The sequence below is a fragment of the Staurois parvus genome, unplaced genomic scaffold (genome assembly GCF_062004578.1).
Source record: "Staurois parvus isolate SC_StPar_1 unplaced genomic scaffold, SC_StPar_1.0 ptg000937l, whole genome shotgun sequence".
Taxonomy (NCBI): Eukaryota; Metazoa; Chordata; class Amphibia; order Anura; family Ranidae; genus Staurois; species Staurois parvus.
The window spans coordinates 364,458-386,537 of NW_028318733.1; positions in this window are offsets into that span (position 1 = coordinate 364,458).

Sequence of the window (22,080 nt, forward strand, 5' to 3'; positions counted from 1 at the left end):
TGTTCCTCACTTCATTCCCTTCCCACCTCCTGTTGACAAAACCCTGATATGTGAATGAGCAACAAGTTGGATCCAAGTGGTATGTGGGGAGCAGATAGTCAATTTGGCCATTAGGGTCTCTTCTTTGCTGCGGGACATTGCATGTAAGTGGTCTCATCCATAACTGATAGTCCTTCCAAGAACAGTTTTCAAGTCATGTGGCTTCTGTGTAATGCCAATCCCAATTAGAAATGAGGTGAGAAGAAACATCTTAACAGAGTTGCCCACAGGATCCACCCACAGATTATCTACTTGGTTGCACCTCCCCTTTTGCCAGTCTTCACAACTACACTCCACCAAGCTACCTTGAAGACCCTGGATGGACTGAAGAGCTACTCCAAATGTAAACAATATAATGTGAATGGAGTGTTCTGTGTAAACTATTGCGGCATTTCACAAGTGGCAGCAAACTAAGATTGGGAGTAGCTTCAGACAGCAAGCAGACAACTTCAATCTTTATATATCCGAGTTTAGGATTGATGGAGCTGGTTTACCTCTTTGAAACATGCAATCCTAAAGCTGGACTTGCCAGAAAAGACTTTGTTTGGACATTAACAAAAATTCAAGGTAAGCAAGATTGGCCACTGCAGCTGGAGCTAGCCGAGTACTGAAATGCTTTAGGGACATGCAAATCAGCTCCAACTGCAATGAAGAAGATTGCCTACCTGCAAAGGCTAAAGAAGGCCACAACACAGTGCACTGTCAAATATAAATAACATTTATTTTTATTTAAAAATTTAAAAATGCCTTCTCCAGCGTCCCAATACGTTAACACACCCAGCCCATGAGGCCACGAATGGCTGGGTGGTTGAACACTGTAGAAAAAGTCAGAAAAAATGTATTAGCTGCAATAAAAAAAAAAAAAAAAAAAGAAGGAGACACTTGCTTTCAAAACAAACAACAGCATGCAATGCTTGTCTAACTTTGTCCATTATCCTGAAAGCACTCTATGCTGTTGTCAACTTATAATTGGAACACAGAGCTTACATTTCTTGCCTGGGAGGATTTCATGGGCCAGGGAGTGAGCTTGGAATCCTTAGGCCTAGATTAAAGTGTTTGCTCACTGACTACAAATATATCTGTGGGCAACAGTGAAAAGGGCAACCTCATCAGTAAAGACAACAGATGACTTTGCCACACCTATCTCCTTCACAGAGTTCCCAAAGGCATCTATCCTAGCTTTCTATTAGCTGCAGGGGGGATCCCTACACACATTATACACAGCCAGAGCACAGAGCTGAGCAAACTCTGAGCCTATGGGAGGCTAGTGGCCCAACTCCCTCCACACAGGTCCAGAGATTCCTATAGAGCTGGCAGTGTAATTAACCAGGTGTGTCCTTGAAGGGAGGCAGTCCATCTCCCAGGAAGATGGATGTATCAGCTGCATCTATTTGTAGTGATTCTTTTAGATGGTGGAGAGACCAGAGTGGAACAAACACTTGTTACTTGGGAAGCAGGTTTTTGATCACTGGAGTGGCAGGTTAGTGCTTGATTATTGTGTCATATTCTTTGTTTATTGTCCTTTCTTAATTTGAAAAACACTTTAAGGTATGCCTATGTAGACAAACTCAGCTGTCAGGTCTAAGTGTGAAGATTAAGCCCCTATCTGCCTGATGTGTTGTTTAGTGTGAATGTTTTATTTCTTTGGGGGGGCCATCCTAAACACCGGATGAGGCCAACCAATTTAGACAAGGGAGAGCTGAAGCCTTCTACATACGTTACATGTGCATATGTGTAAACAGTTTAGAAACTGACCTTCAGGGATGTTGGCATCCAGAGGTGGCTGGAGCTCCCCCATATCAGGCGGGGCATCCTGAGGTACAACTACGTGAAGAGTAACAAAAAAAAAAGACACAGTAAAGATGCGAGGCATGACATTTGACAAACACATGGATGTTAAACAGTCACATAGTACAGGCCCCAGGTAGTAAGCCCTAGCCCTAACCAACATAACAAAGTCCTCTTTCGGTTTGGGTTACTAAACTAGATGACCAGAACCAGAAGAGTTTAAGGCCAAATTCATTTGGCCACTTGTTGGCACCCACACTCCAGCAAGCTGCTCATATCCTACAATGCTAACATACTCTCTGGCTGTCCATTGACAATGTTTCAGATCACCTTAGGACGTAACCCAAATGTTACAGCTGACAGCCATGATAAGGAAAAGTCTTCCTTGCCAGTGGTGTGCTGCCAGCATTCCAATATTGGAGAGGCTTGCTCTTGACAAGAGGAATTGGCTCACACACACATCAGCTTAGCTACGCTTACACTACAGTAAGAGTGGAAACACTCATTGGTCAGCCCTTTCAGCCATTCCCACTTTCCTTCCTGGGGTCTACAATAGAGTCACTTCAAGCATCCCAAAGCAAAGGACACAGGTCGGCAGCAGATGAGGCTTCACAGGAAGATTTCACAAGGTCTAAGTCTTTGACAGTCTAGCTACAAAAGGGCTCAGTCAATACAATATTCTCCTCCCCTACGCAAATACACAAATGCCCCCTCGAGTGTTAACACATACATACTGCAAGGTGGCATTTTTAGCTTGGAGCAGATTGGGAATCACAAAAAAAAAAAATTAAGTCTGGTGCTAGGCTTACCACCCTTTACCCAACACACCTCATGTGACACCCCCACACATAGACACTGTCCAAAAGCAAATATTGTGAAGTTGATCACATTTCACACAAATGGGACATACCTGGCCCAACTGGGCCCTGGGGCTCAGGGGACCTAGAGGAGACTCCTCCCTCCTCCTCCTCCATCCATTCCCTCCTGGGTTCTCTGGAGTGCAGCCACTCCCTTTCTGAGTGCCTTGTAACTTGAAAAAAACACAAGCAAAAGAGCTCCACATGTCAGTATAATTCAAGGCTTTGTAAACTTAAGAGTTTACTACAAACACACACACAATGTTGAAACCAAGCCTTACATTCTCTCAGACTTGAAGCACAAGGTGCAGACTAACTCCAGATAAGTTTGGATAGTGTCTGACCCTAGGGAGCCATGGAATTTAAAGAAAGTTGAACATGAAATTCTGGCTCATGAATATCCAAATAGAAGAGGGTGAGCTCATGAAAATGAACAAAGTCCAATCTTTATGTTGGATATTGCAAGGGGTTGTGGTGTTAACAACCACTATGCCCTTAGCTGTAACCTTTTCAAAAGGTTGACACAAGGGAAAGGCCTTAACCATTGGATATTCAAAGACACACAACTCGGAACACTTGCCAAACACTAAGAGCTGAGAAGCTACTCAGAGATAGGCTCTCCCATCCATTTGCTAGTGTATTTTGGGGGCACATATCCTGTGTTGGATGGTCATTGCAAATTTAGTCAAAAGGCCAAAGTTTCTTGCCTTCATGCATTCACAGCATGAAGGCCCCACTGCTTGGCATCCTCCTCAGGCCCCAAAAATACTGACCTGCTGCCAATTATCATCCCATGCTGTGCTAGAGAGCAGCACTTGGTCTCAGAAAGGTATGTATGTGTACAGGCCTACACATATTGAGCTAATAACTGCCTGGCCACTACACTAGGATCCACATTGGAAGCTGTATTCCCAAAACTGCTTGGCCATGTGGGATAAGGAAGCACGCAATAGTACTTAAAGTATTACTAAACCCACAACAGTCAAAGCAGTGTAAATATGCAGTAAAGCATCCTTGTTATACTCGCTGTGTAACCTAAGGGGTTAATACTCTGTCTAGTGTAAAGAGACTGTTTGATCCTGTCTTCTCTGCTCCTCCTTTTGTTGAAATGACCAACTGATAGAGACTGAATCCGTAATCACATGCACATGCTCAGTTTTCTGTGCATTGCTATACTTTTTGGGTGTTGGTTTGGGGAGGGTGCATGTGATCAGCACATGGCCAATCAGCACTGTTCACAGAGGGCCAGAAGATTCACATCCTCCTAGAGCGGAAAGAAAAATACTCCAACAAAGTTTAAACAGTGTTTTGCTGAAGTCACAAGACTGCTCTAACTGCTGATGATAAAAAGGTATTCAGCTGTTTTTATGGCCTTAAAATACTTACATAGCCATGTTCTGTTTACCGCGGGAGACCAGATAGAGTGAATTCTGGGTCCAGGGAGAGCAGATATAGTCAATGCAGGGTCTGCGTAGACCAGATAGAGTGAATGCGGGCTTCGGGGTTTAGTTACATTTTAAGCCTGACATACTGTACCTTGATTAAAAGGGAAGTCCAGCCAAAGACTTTTGGACTGTACCTCTCCTGTGGATTACAGAACTGTAGTTCATTTGGCACTCCTGTGACACATTTTCAGGGGACAGCTGCATTAAGTCCACTGAAGTCACACAGCATGGCCAGACTGGATCAAGATCACGACTCTCAAGTCATGATATACTGCAGACTCTGGAGCACCAACTGGATCAGCCTAGCCATGAATAACAAAGAGTTTGAGCCTGCAGCGGCCTCCCCCTCCACAGCCCAGTAAGTGCTGAAGGGGGGGGGGGTTGAGATGACCCACCATCTACATGTGATTGCAGATGTCACTGCGTGCCTGCTCTCCAAGAACTCCCCCCCCCCCCCTCCTGATGCCTGTGTCCCCTCACCCCCCTCCTCATCCTGTAGCAGCCTTTGAAGTTGGCCTGCACAGGATGAGAAGTGTCACTTCCTCCCATCCTGTGCAGCTGGATGAGAGGAAGGTGACCCCCTGCAGCGGGATTTACACCTCTCCTGGCCATACAGGAGTATTTCTGGAGGAGTACCCGCTGCTACACTGCCTAATACTGTGAGGCCAGGATTGCACGTGTTGCAGTGTGCTGTAGAAGTGGACCCTCTGCTGTGTGCTGATAAGTGTCGCCCCCTGTTGTCGGCCGCTGTGAGCCAGGAAAACCCCTGCCGGAACTGTGCGTTTGTGCCCCTGTTTTCCCCCCTGTATGGACGGGCCGTGAACTCTCCCCTCTTTCCCTTCCCTGCCTGGATTACAATTTAACAGAGACTCTATGTTTGCCCTTCCTGGGGCCGGATTACAATTTTTTTGTGAGCCATCCCTGCTCTTCCCCTGCCCCGGGAACTTGGACGCTACCTTCTGACCCAAATTGAGCGACTGTTCTAAAGCTTTGTGTGTTTATCATCTGCTCTGTGTGTTCGGTCCTGCCTATGCTCCGTCACAGCAGAGTTACCACCCTTACAACCTAAGGGGGACAGATGAAGTATTGAACCAATGCTTCAACCACCTACAGTGGGGATCGAAAGTTTGGGCACCCCAGCTAAAAATTTGTATTAATGTGCATAAAGAAGCCAAGGAAAGATGGAAAAATCTCCAAACGGCATCAAATTACAGATTAGACATTCTTATAATATGTCAACAAAAGTTAGATTTTATTTCCATCTTTTACACTTTCAAAATAACAGAAAACAAAAAAATGGTGTCAAGCCAAGGACAACAAGGAACACAGAACAGACAAGCACATTCAATGCACTTACAGTTGGCGTGAGAGGATGTGCCTTCCTCCTCATCATCCTCCTCATCCCCTTCTTCCAACATAGCTGGTGCTACATAAACAACAAGATAGAACACAACAAACACATTGCAGACATCCAAGTTACATAATGCACACAGAGAACAGCCAATCACATTCAAGGCACTTACGGTGGGCCTCCTCTTCACTCTCTTGCTCTACAAAAAGAATAACACAGAATTGAAACATTACCAACATAAAAACATGGCAGAAGTTTACTAATTTCTCACCAATCTGTGTGCCAAAGCTAAGGCCACAGGGCTGAATGACAACTGTCCATTTCCTGGTGTCAGGCCACACATACAGGCACAATTGCGTTCGTGTCCCTAATTTGTTGTGTTTTGACTTTGGATGTACATTCGCTGGGGCAGACTGCATCCTTTTCCACAACTTTGTCCACCGCACTACAGCAGATAGTAAGTCATGGTAGGAGGATGATTTGTTAAGCTTGTTGACCATGTATTTGCTATGCAATGACATGATCATGTCAATTTACATATTAGAAACTCTTGGAAGTCCTAATGGGATTGGACCACACTTATCACATGGTATTTGGACCTGATACCTGGGGGGCTAGAGGTGCTTGCTATCTGCTGTGTGCGAGGGTACTCCTGCCTGCTACCTGCCGTGTGCCCGAGGATACTCCTGCCTAAACCGTGAGTGACCCTATCCTCCTGTCTGAACTACCCCCCCTTGGATCCCCCTATTTTCCCTGCCTGGACTGTCCCGTGGAAATCTCATACATTTTTTGCCTGGATTGCCCCATTGAACCTCCCTATTACTTTTGCCGGAGCTGCCTGCTTGCATTAATACTTGCTTGGGCCATTGCTACACAAATTGCCCTATCATGGGCTGAATTACAATTGTTTTGAGCTACTCCCCTCTCTTCCCCCTTTTTGGGTACCTGGAAGCTACCTTCCTACCCTGATTGAGTGCTTTCCATATAACAAAGCTTGGTGTATTTAGCATCCTCCGTGTGTGTTGTGTCCTGCCTATGCTTCCATCACAGTTATCATGTCATTTATGAACTATGTGTGTGGCATTAATGTACAATTTACAGTCACTGTAGGTCAGTGTTGAGATGCCAACAATGGCAAGGTCATGAGGTCTAAGCTTACAGAGTTTGTGCTTACCTTCCACAATACGGAGCCTTCGAAGGGGATGCCCCGCCTGTGGCTGGAAATAGAGTATGGTGGCTGTCCTCCTGTGTGGCTTTTTTGCAAAGCAGACCACCGCCTGGTAACCCTCAGCTGTGGCTAGAACAAGTCAACAAAAACAACATTATTGCCAAACAAATTAAGAATGAATGTAGCAAAACATTTTTCACAATACAAAAATCAAAGTAAAGTTTTTAATAACAATTTGACTTACCAGAGATTCGGCGGGCAACGTTTTTGAACAAGGCAGGGTTGCGCCGCTTCACAACGCTCCAACTGTGCTGTATTTGTAGCACAGGGGAGCGATGGTGGAATCTCTGCCACAGCCGATTTTTTTATGTGGAGCAGGATGGTCTGCTTGGCAAAATTGGAGCAGCCACCATCATACTTGCATACCAGTAGGATCTGTGGATGACTAAAAAAGGTCAAGAATTTAAATGTAAGAGGTTTGTGTAATCAAACATACAAAATATCTTACACAAAGCAGGGGATAATTGTCCCAAAAGGCAAGCTAAAACATGAACTATATCTACATACGTGTGTGTGTGTATACACGTACATACAGTATAATTGTATTGTATTGTTATTTTCAATGCATTCTCACCTGTGCAATGCATAATTGTTGCTGTACTTCTAAATTGTGCTAAAATGGTCTTAAAATACATGTTGTGCTTTTGGGTGCCATTCATTGTTAATGGCACCCCAAGTGCTGTTAGCAAACATGCATTTTGCTGCACGTTTTAACATTTAACAAATACGCTAGGCACGCACCTAAATGAGCATTGAAAAAAGACACAACACTCCATGGGCACAAAAGTTAAATTTTTGCTTTCTTGGACATTTTAATGCTCATTGTGGTGTATTTTGTAATCAACATTTTTGATGCTTTTTGGTCATCAGATATGTTTTGTAAAATGTTTGGATGTGCATGTTTGTCATGATTGAGCCTGTATTTTGGATTATTTTGTAACAGCATGTCAGGTACCTACCAACGGTAGCTCTAGCACTCCACAGACCAGCTTTCCCCAGGGCGCGGAGTCTAAGCCCCAATCTGCTTGTTCACCAGAGCCCCTGATGGTGGGGATGGACTTGGAGTAGACTGAGACCCGGTTGCGGCCGCTGAGTACACCCAGCTGTGGTAGAGCGAACCGCCGATGGCACGTAGCAGGATGAGAGCCTGATGTGAAGAGGCAGAGCGGTCTGTGCAGGATGGATGGACGGAACACACTGGAACAATAGTGGAGTCAGACAGGCTGGGTCGATAATGGTGGAGGCAGAGCGGTACAGAGCAGCAGGCAGAGGGTCGTCAGGTGACAGGCCAGGTTCAGCAGCAGGAGATCAGACAATCGGGAACAGGCAGAAGAATGGTCAAACGAGCCAGAGGTCAGGGCAGGAGAAGGTCAGCAATGGTCAGGATCAAGCAGGATTCGGCAACAACAGGAACTCTCTCAGGAACAACATGGAACAAGACCATACAGCAATGTGAGCATTGCAAGAGTTGGTTTAAATAGCCCGCCTGGCATCAACAGGCGCGCCTGGGTGCCGTCATTGGTGACAGGCGTGCATGGGTCCTAGTGCCCGCCTGCATGTCTTGTCGGGATCCTACGCATGTGCAGATTCGTGCGCTGTGGAGAAACATGGGATCCCTGACATTGCCCCACCCCCCTTATGGGCAGCCTCTGGATGCCCAAATGACTTCTCTTTTGTGGGTGGCTGCAGAAAAATTCCTGAATTAACTTTGTAGCATGGACATTTTGGGATGGTTCCCACAAATTTTCTTCTGGGCCATAGCCCTTTCACTTAATGAGGTACTGTGTTAACCCTCTCCTCTTCTTGCAGTCTAAGATTGCTTCAACCTTAAATTCTTCTTCTTCATCAATGTCTGTGGCCTCCAGGGGTCTAGACCTACGATCTGAAAAAGTATCCGGTGCTGCAGGTTTTAACAGAGACACATGAAAGACAGGATGTATCTTAAAGGATTCAGGAAGCGCTAGCTCCTAAGCAACCTCGTTAATTTTACGCTTTACCCGGAATGGGCCCACGAACTTGGGTGGCAATTTCCTTGGACAAGCCAACTTCAGATTGGTCGTTGCCAACCAGACTTGGTCTCTCAGATGCAGAATCAATTTGCCTCTTCTCCTTCTATCAAAGGCTTTCTTATTGTTTTCTTGAGCCTTTGCAACTGCCTCCTGTAACACCTTATTATTGGACGAAAAGAAATCCAGCGTATCCTGAGTGGCAGGGACTGAAGTTTCCGGAATCAGATCAGGCAGGAATGTAGGGTGGAATCCATAATTGGCAAAGAACAGGGATTGCTTGGTGGCAGAGTGACTTGCATTATTGAGGCGAATTCTGCTAAAGGCAGGAGTGCCAGCCAGTTATCCTGGAGGAAAGACGTGTAACACCTGAAGTATTGCTCGAGGGTTTGGTTGGTCCGTTCAGTCTGCCCATTTGTCTGTGGATGGTAGGCCGAAGAGAAGGATAGCTTGATTTCTAAGATTTCACACAGGGCTCTCCAAGCCTTAGAGATGAACTGAACCCCTAGGTCCGAGACAATATCCCTAGGCACCCCATGGAGCCTTACAACATCCTTGATGAAGATCTGTGCAGTTTCTGGTGCCGAAGGTGTATTCTTCAATGGTAGGAAGTGGGCCATTTTGGACAGACGATCCACTACCACGAAGATCGTAGTGTGATCCTGGGAGGGTGGAAGTTCCACAATGAAGTCTATAAATATCATTTTCCATGGTCTATCGGGTATTGGCAAAGGTCGTAACAAGCCCCAGGCCTTGTTTCTGGTGGGCTTGTTTCTGTTGCAGATAGCACAAGTCTTCACGTATGTCTCGCAGTCTTTAGCCATACTTGGCCACCAGAATGTGCGCTGCATCAACTCCAATGTTTTGAACACTCCGAAATGGCCTGCCAATGGATGGTCATGCCAGTAGCCCAGGACAAGTGTTCGAGCTTCCTCAGGTATCACAATCTGTTCCCCCTTCCTCAAGAGTCCGTCTCTGTTCTGCACCGAAACTCTGGGTGGACTGGGTATTCCCACAGATGCTGCTTGCAACTTGGACAGGAGTTCAGACTGCAGCAATAAAAAATTCCCTGCAGGCAGGATAGTGTCAGGTTTAGAGATTTCCTCCGGGTCCTCGAACATGCGAGAGAGAACATCGGGCTTTGTGTTCTTAGACCCCGGTCTATAGGTGATATGAAACACAAATCTTGAAAAGAACAGCGCCCATCTGGCCTGATGTCTCAGGCGCTTAGCTGTTCTCAAATATTCCAAATTTTTATGGACAGTGTAGATTAAGATCGGGTGCATGGCCCCCTCCAGCAGGTACCTCCATTTCTCTAATGCCGTTTTGATGGCCAAGAGCTCTAGGTCTCCACTGTCATAATTCCTCTCCGCTGGTGTGAGTTTTCTGGAAAAGAAGGCTATGGGGTGCATAAGCTCCTTAAGGCCCTTCCTTTGTGACAGGACTGCCCCTACTGCGTTTTCCAATGCATCTACCTCCAGTATATAGGGCAAGGAAGAATCCGGGTGACTTAGGATGGGAGCTGCTGTAAATATCTTTTTCAGTGTCTCAAAAGCCCCCTGCGCCTCGGGAGTCCACTGGAACCGAACCCCCATCTTCGTGAGTTGGGTGATGGGGGACACAAGGCCTGAGAAGTTCTTGATGAACTTCCGATAAAAATTGGCAAAGCCAATGAACCGCTGTATACCCTTCTTATCAGAGGGTACTGGCTATTCTAGGATCACAGAAATCTTTTGAGGGTCCATGGCAATTCCTGTGGTGGAGATGATTAATCCCAGAAACGGGATGCTGTGCTGCTCGAAACTGCACTTATCTGCCTTGGCATAGAGCCCGTGCTGGCGAAGTCGCTCCAATACACTCCTAACATGCCCCCAATGCGCATCCAGGGATGGAGAAAAAAATCAAAATGTCATCTAAGTAAACGACAACAAAAATGTCTAAATAGTCCTTGAACACATCATTAACCACTTGAGCTCCTGAGGATATACCCCCCTTAATGACCAGGCCTCTTTTTGCTACTCGGCGCTACACTAATTCAACTGATAATTGTGCGGTCATGCAATGCTGCACCTAAACGAAATTTATGTCCTTTTTTTCACACAAATAGAGCTTTCTTTGGTGGTATTTGATCACCTGTGCGCTTTTTATTTTTCACGCTATAAACAAAAAAAAGACCAAATATTTTGAAGAAAAACAATATTTTTTACTTTCAGCTATAAAAAATATATAGTAAACTCAAAGTTAGTTATAAATTTAGGCCAAAATGTATTCTGCTACATGTTTTTGTTAAAAAAAATCCCAATAAGTGTATATTGATTGTTTTGTGTGAAAGTTATAGCGTCTACAAACTATGGTATAGATACTGCAATTTACGACATTTTTTTGCTATACAGCGCTGCACTAGTTTAACAGACAATTGCGCGGTCATGCAATATGGTACATAAATGAAATTTATGTCCTTTTTTTAACACAAATAGAGAATTATTTTGATGGTATTTGATCACCTGTGCATTTTTTATTTTTGGCGCTATAACCAGAAAAATTTTGAAGAAAATTTTTTTTAAAAAATAAAAAAAACAATATTTTCTTATTTTGGTCATAAAAAAATATCTAAAAAAACCTAAAATTTCACCATAAATTTAGGCCAAAATGTATTCTGCTACATATTTTTGGTTAAAAAAATCCCAATAAGTGTATATTGATTGCTTTTTGTGAAAGTTATAGCATCTACAAACTATGGGATAGATAATGGAATTTACATAGCTTTTACTTTCTGACTACCCATCACATTTCTTGAGGTGCTAAAATACCAGGATAGTAAAAACACCCTCAAATGACCCCTTTTCAGAAATTAGACACCCGAAGCTATATGCTGAGAGGCATATTGAGTCCATGGAAGATTTATTTTTTTTCCCACAAGTTTCTGGAAAATGACAACATTTTTTTTTTTTTTTTTACACGAAGTTGTCATTTAAATGATTTATTTTTCGCACAAGCCATGGGTATATGTGGAATTACACCCCAAAATACATTCTGCTACTTCTACTGAGTATGGGGATACCACATGTGTGAGACTTTTTGGGAGCCTAGCCACATACAGGAGCCTGAAATCCAATGACCACTTTGAAAGCCTGAAGGTGCGTAACTTCCTCATTACACTTCCTCACTACCTATCACAGTTTCAAAGGCCCTGACATGCCAGGATAGCCCCAACCCCCCCCCAAATTACCCCTTTCTGGAAAGTAGACACCCCAAGAATTTAAAAAGAGGCATGGTGAGTATTTTGCAGATCTCATTTTTTCTCACAAGGTTTTGAAATATAAAAAAAATAGAAAAAATATGTTTTTGTTTTTTTTCTTCATTTTCCAAAAACTTGTGGCAACAAATGAGATCTGCAAAATACTTACTGTGCTTTTTATCAAATTCCTTGGGGCATCTACTTTCCAAAAAGGGGTAATTTGGGGGGGTTAGGTGCTATTCTGGTATTTCAGGGCCTCTGAAACTGTGATAGGTAGTCTGGAAGTGTAATGAAGAAATAAAGCCCTTTAAAAGCCTGAAGGTGCTTATTGGATTTTGGGGTCCTGTACTTGGCTAGACTGCCAAAAAGTCTCTCACATGTGGTACCCCCATACTCGAGAGAAGTAGCAAAATGTATTTTGGGGAGTAATTCCACATATAACCATGGCATGTGTGAGCAGTAAATCATTTAAGTGACAATTTTGTGTAAAAAAAATATATATAAATATTTATTTTTGTCATTTTCCAAAAACTTGTGGTAAAAAAATAAATTCTTCTATTGATTCAACATTCCTCACAGCAAATAGTTTGGGGTGACTACTTTCCAAAAAGGGGTCATTTTGGGGGGTGCATTAGAAGTTTATGCCACACATCATTCACGCTTCTAACCACCTGAAGACCAAGCCTTTTTGTTCACATGAAAAAAATCAGTATTTTTTGCTAGGAAATTAATTTAAACCCCCAAACATTATATATTTTTTTAAAGCAGACACCCTAGTGAATAAAATGGTGGGTACTACAATTTTTTATGGCACATAGTACTCGCGCAGCGATTTTTCAAAAGCAATTTTTTTTAAAAAAATTCACTTTTTTTACTTTTAATGCACAAAAACACAATATATTGGCCAATTGTTTGGTAAAATATAAAAGATAATGATATGCCGAGTAAATAGATACCAAACATGACATGCTTTAAAACTGTGCATGCCCCGTGCAATGGCGACAAACTGCAAACATTTTTAATATCATTAGGCAGCGCTTTAAAAGCCGCCATTTTAGATTTACAGAGGAGGTCTAGTGTTAGAATTACTGCCCTTGATCTGACGTTCACGGCAATACATCACATGCATGGTGCAACTGCTGTTAACATAACGGCACAGGGTCAAGGCTTGTGCACACAGGTGTGCACACATGGGAGGGGCAATTTTGTTTTGTTTTTTAGTTATTTTGATTTTTTTTTATTATTTTTACATTGTACCTTTCATTTTTTTTTTCTTTTATCACTGTTAATGCTATAACAGGGAATGCAAATAACCCCTATAACTTCAATGGGCATTGTCATATTCTTTTTTGAGAAATCTGGGGTCTATCAGACTCTAGATATCTCCTCTGCCCTTACATTATCTAATCAAACCAAAATTGGTGTGATCAGATGCTTTCCCAATTTACAAATGGCGCTGTTTATATCCTGCGAAATGCTGAAGTGATGAAATGCTTGTAGCTTCCGAATTCTTAGACTATAGAGATGATTGGCACCGTTCTGGTCTCCAATCAGCTCTATGGTCAGCTGGCAGAAACACAGGCTGCATTCTCAGGTTCCCCTGATGGCACGGGACTGCCCGAGAAGGCCGTGGAAGGCAGCGGGGGAGGGGGGGGGACATCATCTCCCACTGCTTGTAAAAGCAATCTTGCAGCTAATTAGCCACTAGGATTGCTTTTACATGAAAGCCGATCACCGGCTGAAAAAAACGATACCAGGATGATGCCTGCAGCTGTAGGCATCATCCTGGTATAACCATTCAAATCCAGTGATGTACCAGTACATCGCTGGTCCTTGTTGGTTATATATGCTATGTTCTTTTTATTTTTGTATGCAGCCAGTGGACTGAATGAAAAAATGAGAAGAAATCTCTGCCAGAAAAAGTGTGTGGTATGCCCACCATTAGAATATACCGCCCTGCATCCACCCACTTCTAATGGTGGGCACACATTAGGTCACACTTTGCCACAAGTGCCAGTTCCAAGATTGAATAAATGTCTAAAATAGTGGCAAACTTGAATAAAAATTGTCCACGTATAAGTGGTACCCCATATGAAGAAATGATGACACCAAGTCCCAAACTATCTTGCCACTGCTCCCCATGTAGTCTGGGCATCCGGGCGGACTCCACGTGACTATCTTTTCCCTCGTAAATCCGAAACTTATAAGTATAGCCTGTTGTCCTCTCACAGGTCTTCTACATCTTGACCCCATATCTGGCACGCTTGCAGGGGAGAAATTATTTGATTACAAGGCGGCCAGAAAAATTAATGAGGGACTTCTCAACGCAGATGTTTTGCTAGGGAGTATAGACATCTGCAAATTTTAGGTTAAGGTGATTTGCGAGGGGCTGAATTTTGTAAAGCCGGTCAAATTCAGGGTTACCCCAAGGATGACAGAGTGTATTGTCGCTAAAATGCATAAAACACATTATACTCTCATATCTATGCCTGGCCATGGCAGCAGAGAACACGGTATATGATGAATTGGGTCTGCAGACCAATACAACCACAATTCATTTCTTTTAGTAATGCCCATTTTGAGGGTTAGGCCCCAAAAAAAATGTAAATTTGAAAACCGTAATGAGTTTCCATGTGAATGGTCTGGCAAGGTTTGAATTTGGGTTGGCGGCAATAAATTGTTGTGCATATAAACTGCTTTGATCCACAATCAACGCATACAGATATTCCGTGAAAAACAGCTCCAAAAATCAAGAAGGTATGTGAAAGATCAGGATGTACTAGACCGCTGGTACTCGCCAGTTCACCAAAAGGTAGAGTGGCACTAGTACTGGCACTCTGCTGCATATGAGAGTCATCAAAATTTACCGGCAAGTGCTAACACAGATCAGGCCTGATTCTGCGAACACTGCGGTTTTGTGTGCAATGTATCCTGTGACAGTGACCTACTGACACTGCACTTGCTGGGGGAGAAGGGGGGGTAAGCGTAGGGGCTAAATGCAGGTGTTGGCAGGTGCCGGGGCTGATCCCGCTAATGCTGCGTTTTTGGGGACACTATACTAATGTGAACGCTGTTATAGTGCTGACCTGATTAAAGATATTGACCCGTTCAGACACTATACTAGCAATGGAGGTTTACTGTACATGAGCGTGCTCCTGGCAATCAAGGGGTTAAATGTGATGACTGGTGTACTGACGGGCAATCTGACGCTATCTGGGAGGGGTGTGAAAACCACAAGAGCACGAATCACACACACACACAGACACATATATATATGTGTGATTTTGCGTACCCATGCAGCCCTGTAGCAGTATTTCTGCTGTAGGGTGGTCAGGAAGCGGTTACAGAAGAGGTTTGTGTTACGGCGCTGCGTTACTTTAACTGACAATTGCGCGGTCATGCAGCATTGTACCGAAATTAAATTTACATCCTTTTTTTCCCACAAATTGAGCTTTCTTTCGGTGGTATTTGATCGCCTGTGCGATTTTAATTTTTTGCGTTATAAAAAAAAGGCTGACAATTTTGAGAAAAAAAAACAATATTTTGGACTTTTTGCTATATAATGTCCAGTAAAAAAATTTAAAAAATCAAATTTTGTCACAAATTTCATCCAAAATGCATTCTGCAACATGTCTCTGCTAAAAAAAAATCCCAGTACGTGTAAATTAATTGATTTACATGAAAGTTATAGTGTTTACAAATGGCAGGAAAGATACTGGGATTTTTAATTTTTTTTTATACTAATAATGGCGGTGATCAGCGACATATGGCGGCTATCAGCGACTTATGGCGGCGATCAGCAACTTATGGCAGGACTGTGGGACTGCGGCGGACATTTTGACACTGGGGGGGAACTGACTTGGGGTCACTGACATCCCCAGTGACACCAATACAGTGATCAGTGCAAAAAAACCCCACTGGCACTGTACTAATGGCACTGGGGAGGAAGGGGTTAACTTTTTTAGGGTTAACTGTGTGAGGGGAGTGTTTTACTAGGGGGTGGGGGTGTGTGCTGGACAGGGACAGGCTGATCGGGAGAGAGAAACTCTTCTCTCCCTCTTTAGCTTGTCAGGATCTGACAGGCAACTGACAGAGAGCAGGGCTGTGTGTAAATAATGCAGCCCTCTCTCTGTCAGCAATCACTGCTAATCGAGGGGAAACCGGCTGGTAATGACCGGCTGTGACCCAGCGGCTGAGACCTGTGGGACAGGTAGGGCGGGCGCGCGCCCCCTACCTGTTTTGCAAAACCACGTTTTAAAACGTGGTTTTGCGCAGCCGTGCCATCCTGCAAATGTTTACATGCAGTGGCTGGGTCTGAAGCAGCTAATGAAATGCTGAAACGTGGTGGGTGCATTGCACAACCCGAACGGCATGACTAAATACTTGAAATGGCCAAATCGGGTGCGGAATTCCATTTTCCACTCATCCCCTTCTCGTATGCGAACCAAGTTATAGGCACCTCTCAGATCCAGCTTGGTGAAGACAGATGCTGACTTCAGGCTCTGAAACAGCTCGGGGACTAAAGGAAGGGGATAGCAGTTCTTTACAGTCAGCTTATTTAACTCCCAATAGTCCACACAGGGTCTCAGGGACTTGTCCTTCTCCACAAAGAAGATACCAGCTCCAGCTGGTGACGTGGGAGGACGGATAAAACCTTTTCGGAGATTCTTATCTATGTTATCTATGTAGTCCTTCAATACCCCCAACTCACGCTCCGATAAAGGAAAGATTCGCCCGAAGGGAATCTCAGACCCCGGGAGGAGGTAGATCGGGCAATCATACGCTCGATGCGGAGGAAGAACGTCTGCTCCCCGTTTGCTGAACACATCGAGGTAGCCATGGTAAATTGAAAGAATGTTGGTAGTTTCAGGATTCTGATTACCAACAAGGGGACTTGATTGGACCGGGAACTGAGGTAACACCCATGTCGGTCTCTGACCTTGGCTGGACCTTTCTAGCCTGCGTTCCCGCAGCCTGCGGTCGATCTGAATGGCCAGAGTTATCAGATCTTCCAAGGAGTCGGGTATGCCCACTCTGGCCAGCTCATCCTTAAGCGGTTCAGACAGGCCCATGCGAAACTGATGGCGCAACGTCTGAATTCAGAGGCGTAGTCTTCCTCCGCTTGGCGACCTTGTCGGAGCGAGTGCAGGGCCGCCTCAGCAGAAGCTGCCTGCTGCGGGTCATCATATAACTGCGCCATTGCCTCGAAGAACGTAGACACCGAATTTAATTGCGGATGGCGGGCTTCCAGTAGACGATGGGCCCAGCCCTGGGGTTCATCTTGCAGTAGGTATATGATGAACCCTACCTTCACGGATTCCGAGGAAAATGTCCATGGCTGCAGGTCGAAGTACAACTGGCATGAGTTCCGAAGAGCCCTGAACCTCCCTCGATATCCATTGAAACGCTCCGGCGTCGGTATGCGGGGTTCAGGTGGAGGGAATGTGACCACTGCTCCGGCGAAGGGTTCCGTGGAGTTCCTGGCTGGAGGCGGAGAAGCAGGATCTGGAGGTATGGATGCCGGTGAGGTTAGGGTCTGAATACGACCTTCCAAATGCGTATATCCCTCCTGTAGCATCTTGACTGCTTGGGTGAGTGCCGTCAAATGTTGGCAAATCTCATCCAGGGGGGATGGTCCTCTTGCAGACTCAGACATGGCCGTATGGTACTGTCATGTACCTACCTACGGTAGCTCTAGCGCTCCACAGACCAGCTTTCCCCAGGGCGCGGAGTCTAAGCCCCAATCTGCTTGTTCACCAGAGCCCCAGATGGTGGGGATGGACTTGGAGCAGACTGAGACCCGGTCGCGGCCCCTGAGCACACCCAGCTGTGGTAGAGCGAACCGCCGGTGGCACGTAGCAGGATGAGAGCCTGATGTGAAGAGGCAGAGCAGCCCGTGCAAGATGGATGGAACACACTGGAACAATAGCAGAGTAAGACAGGCCAGGTCAATAACGGTGGAGGCAGAGCTGTACAGAGCAGCAGGCAGAGGGTCGTCAGGTCACATGCCAGGTTCAGCAGCAGGAGATCAGACAATCGGGAACAGGTAGAAGAATGGTCAAACGAGCCAGAGGTCAGGGCAGGAGAAGGTCAGCAATGGTCAGGATCAAGCAGGATTCGGCACCAACAAGAACTCTCTCGGGAACAGGAACAAGACCATACGGCAATGTGAGCATTGCAAGAGCTGGTTTAAATAGCCTGCCTGGCACCGACAGGCGTGCCTGGGTCCTATTGCCTGCCCGGCGCTGTCATTGGTGACAGGCGTGCCTGGGTTCTAGTGCCCGCCTGCATGTCTTGTCGGGATCCTACGCATGTGCAGATTCGTGCGCCACGGCAAAACTTGGGATCCCTGACACAGCATTTTTGTGTGTGTTCTGGCAACACATGCCAAATGCATGTCATTTTGGCTGGGACATTATTTGGTTAATTTTCACCACAAAGTTGAATGCAGATGTGCAGTTTGCCAAAGTATGCATAAAAAACAACACCAAAAATTAAATCAAAAATACACTTTCCACAAATGCAAACACACATGCTTTGACGCCAAAATGCCTGTTAAAATCACCTGTGGCCAAATGTGCCCTCAAGTGCCTAAGGCAACACAGATTGTGTTGTAGCCGTCTCTGCATTGTGTTTTGTGTTGTTTTTGCACTTGTTTTTTGACACAAGTTTTTTATGTTTTTTTTGTGCCTTATTGTTTTCATTTTTGTTGCTAGGCAGATTTAAAATGGCAAAACGCAGACAACATGAAATACGTTCTTGTCTGCAGTGTTTCCATTTAAGTATTTTGACAAAAACATTACACTTTTGGAGTTCCAAAAAGGCTCTGACCTTTTCCAAAAAACAAGCCATGTGAAAACGCACAGGTGTAAACATGTCCCATAGGAAATCATCTTAAAGCGGAGCTCCATCCAAAAGGGGAAGTTCTGCTTTAAGGTCTGCTCCCCCGTTCCCCATTAAGGATTGGCACTTTTGGGGAGCGGGTCCCCAAATTTGACAGGTACATGCTCCCACTACGATCGCCTAGACATTTGGAAACGGTAGGTGTCCTTCCTCCTTGTAGTCTTTTGGGACATGTGACGTGGCCATTCACGAAGCGTGGTTCTACTCACACATGTGCAGTGGGTAGCCGGCTGTGAAGCCGCAAACAGTCACAGCCGGGTGCCCACTGTGAAGATGCCGTCCTCCTGGAAACCAGGACAGCTGGACCAAGGGAAAGGTAAGTGGCTGCTTTTTAAAAGTCAGCAGCTACAGTTTTTGTAGCTGATGACTGTTATTTTTTGATAGGTCAAGTGTAAATCCGCTTTAAATGTACTGTACAGCATTTCTGACAAACGCGGCTTAATATATGGTGTGACCCTAGGGTCAATCTGTTCCATTTCTATAGCATGTTAAACAGAAGAAAAATGCACTTACATAATGTTAACATGCGAAATTAAAAGTAGACAAAATACACATATTTTTATTCTGGCTTTACATACATGCGTTGTGGTATAACACATGTCATTTGGACAGGAACCGCACTCCTGGGAAAATCACATGCAATTTGTGTGTGTTGCAATTTGAGACATACATTTTGCACGGCACCGCATCCAGGCCAAAAAGGTACAGGACCCTTTTTCAGGGTATGCACATGGGTGTGAATAGGCATGTGATCCCATTTGGCACATTGGAATACGCTTTGTGGACCAATTTTGGTGTGTTGTTAACTTCACATACAAAGCCGCAGCAGGTGGCATGAAGGGGTTGCGGTTGTGATGCGGTGCAGTGTTTGCACAGAAAACACTGCAAATTCCACACCGCATCAGTGTGAAACCAGAATGTGCCAAAATGTGGCTTTACCAAAGCACAGTGGTCAGTGCTTATTATTTTCATTCCATGTTTTTTTTTACTTTTCTTTCACTGGTTTAACTCAGGTGATCGTTAATTACAATTATCTCAGGAGATCACATGCAGCCCCTCAACCATCTACACAGATCTCTGGAAATCTATACACATCTTGAAAAAAGGTCTCCTCTCTTCTCCTTCGGAAAACAAATGTCCTCCACCTCCTAAACATGGGGACAGAGAGGACTTCTCCCTGAAAACTAAAATCAGATTAATTATCTGTTCTTAACCTCTTGCCACTGCATATAAATGTTTGCAGGGCGGCACGGCTGCGCAAAAGCACGTTTTAAAACATGCTCCGCGCTCCCGAGGTTTTCGCGGGCAGGGGGCGCACACATGCGCGCTCCCGTTGACCCTCGGGTGTCACGATTTGATCCCGAAGGGATCAATCATTCGATTTCAGCCTGTGATGTCCGGCTGAATTTGGATGATCGGTCCCTGTCCTATCCTGTCCTGTGTTGAAAGTTACACAGGACAGGATATGATGTCATTCTTCTCTGCCTGGGAACATTCGTCCCAGACAGAGAAGAAGACAGAAGAACTGTGAGTACAAAAGCACTACACATTCAGTTTAGAACACACTCAGGACATATTTAACCCCCTGATTGCCCCCCCCCCAGTTAACGCCTTCACTGCCCTGTCACCAGTGTCATTGATTACAGTGAACAGATTTTTTACTGATCACTGTATTAGTGTCACTGGTGACTTCTGATAGTGTTAGAGTCAGTTAGCGCCCCTCCCAGATAGCGTCAGATTGCCTGCTAGTACACAAGTAATCACATTTGACCCCTTGATTGCCAGGAACACGCTCACTTGCACGCTAAACCTCCATTGCTAGTATAGTGTCTGATTGGATCAATATCTTTGATCAGATCAGCGCTATACTAGCGTTCACATTACTATAGTATCCCCAGAAACGCAGTGTTAGCGGGATCAGCCCCGACACCTGCCAGCACCTGCGTTTAGCCCCTATGCCCCCCCTTCTCCCCCAGCAAGTGCAGTGTCAGTAGATAACTGTCACTTGATACATTACACATAAAACCGCAGTGTTCACAGAATCAGGCCTGATCTCTGTTAGCACTTGTCGGTAAATTTTTTGTAGCGGTTCAAGCAGTCCCTGACAGCCAGGCGCTCTTTTTCCCATGAGTCGCACTAGGTACCTGTAAATTTAGTGGCCAAAATGTCCAACCAAATGTACTCTAGTGAAGAGGCCTATAGGATTCTGAGCATGTCAAATGAGAGCGAAGGGGAAGACTCACTGGCAGAATCGGGCTCAGAATACGAACCTATAGACAGCAGCGGCACCCTGACAGATAGCTCAGACGACGGAGAAGAGGTCCCTGCTAAGATCAGGTGTACCCGACCCCATTCCCAGGTTGCTGAGGTGGTACAAATGCATGATGACTCTCATATGCAGCAGAGTGTCAGTACTAGTGCCGCACTACCTTTTGGTGAACTGGCGAGCACCAGCGGCCTAGTACATCCTGGTCTTATACATACCAGCACTGCAGTATCACTTGGTGACGTGGCGAGTCCCATAAGTGCAGTACAAGCTGGTGCAGTGGCAAGCACAAGTAGTGTCCCGCGGCCACCAAGAATTCACAGACAGGCCCGTAGAGCCCCTAGTATCCTTCCGGATGTGCTTGCAAATCCTGATTGGCAGCCCACAAATTCTGCAGCACCCGCACTTCCCCCCTTCACTGCCCAACCCGGAATTCAGGTGGAAACAGCAAATTTAAATACTCCCCTTGATTTTTTTTAGCTGTTTTTCAGATGATCTTTATGCATTGATTGTGGATCAAAGCAATTTATATGCACAACAATTTATCTCCGCCAACTCAGATTCAAACCTTGCCAGACCATTCACATGGAAACCCATTACGGTTTCCAAATTTAAAGATTTTTGAGCCTAACCCTCAACATGGGCATTAATAAAAAAAATCAATTGTGGTTGTATTGGTCCACAGACCCGCTTGTTCATATGTCCGTGTTCTCTACTGCCATGGCTAGGCATAGATATGAGACGATAATGTGTTTTATGCACTTCTACGACAACACACTCAGTCGTCCTCGGGGTGACCCTGAATTTGACCGGCTCCACAAAATTCGGCCTCTCGTAAATCACTTTAACCAAAAATTTGCAGATATGTATACTCCCCATAAAAACATCTGCATCGATGATTCCCTCATTCAATTTTCTGGCCGCCTTGTAATCAAACAATTTCTCCCCAGCAAGCGTGC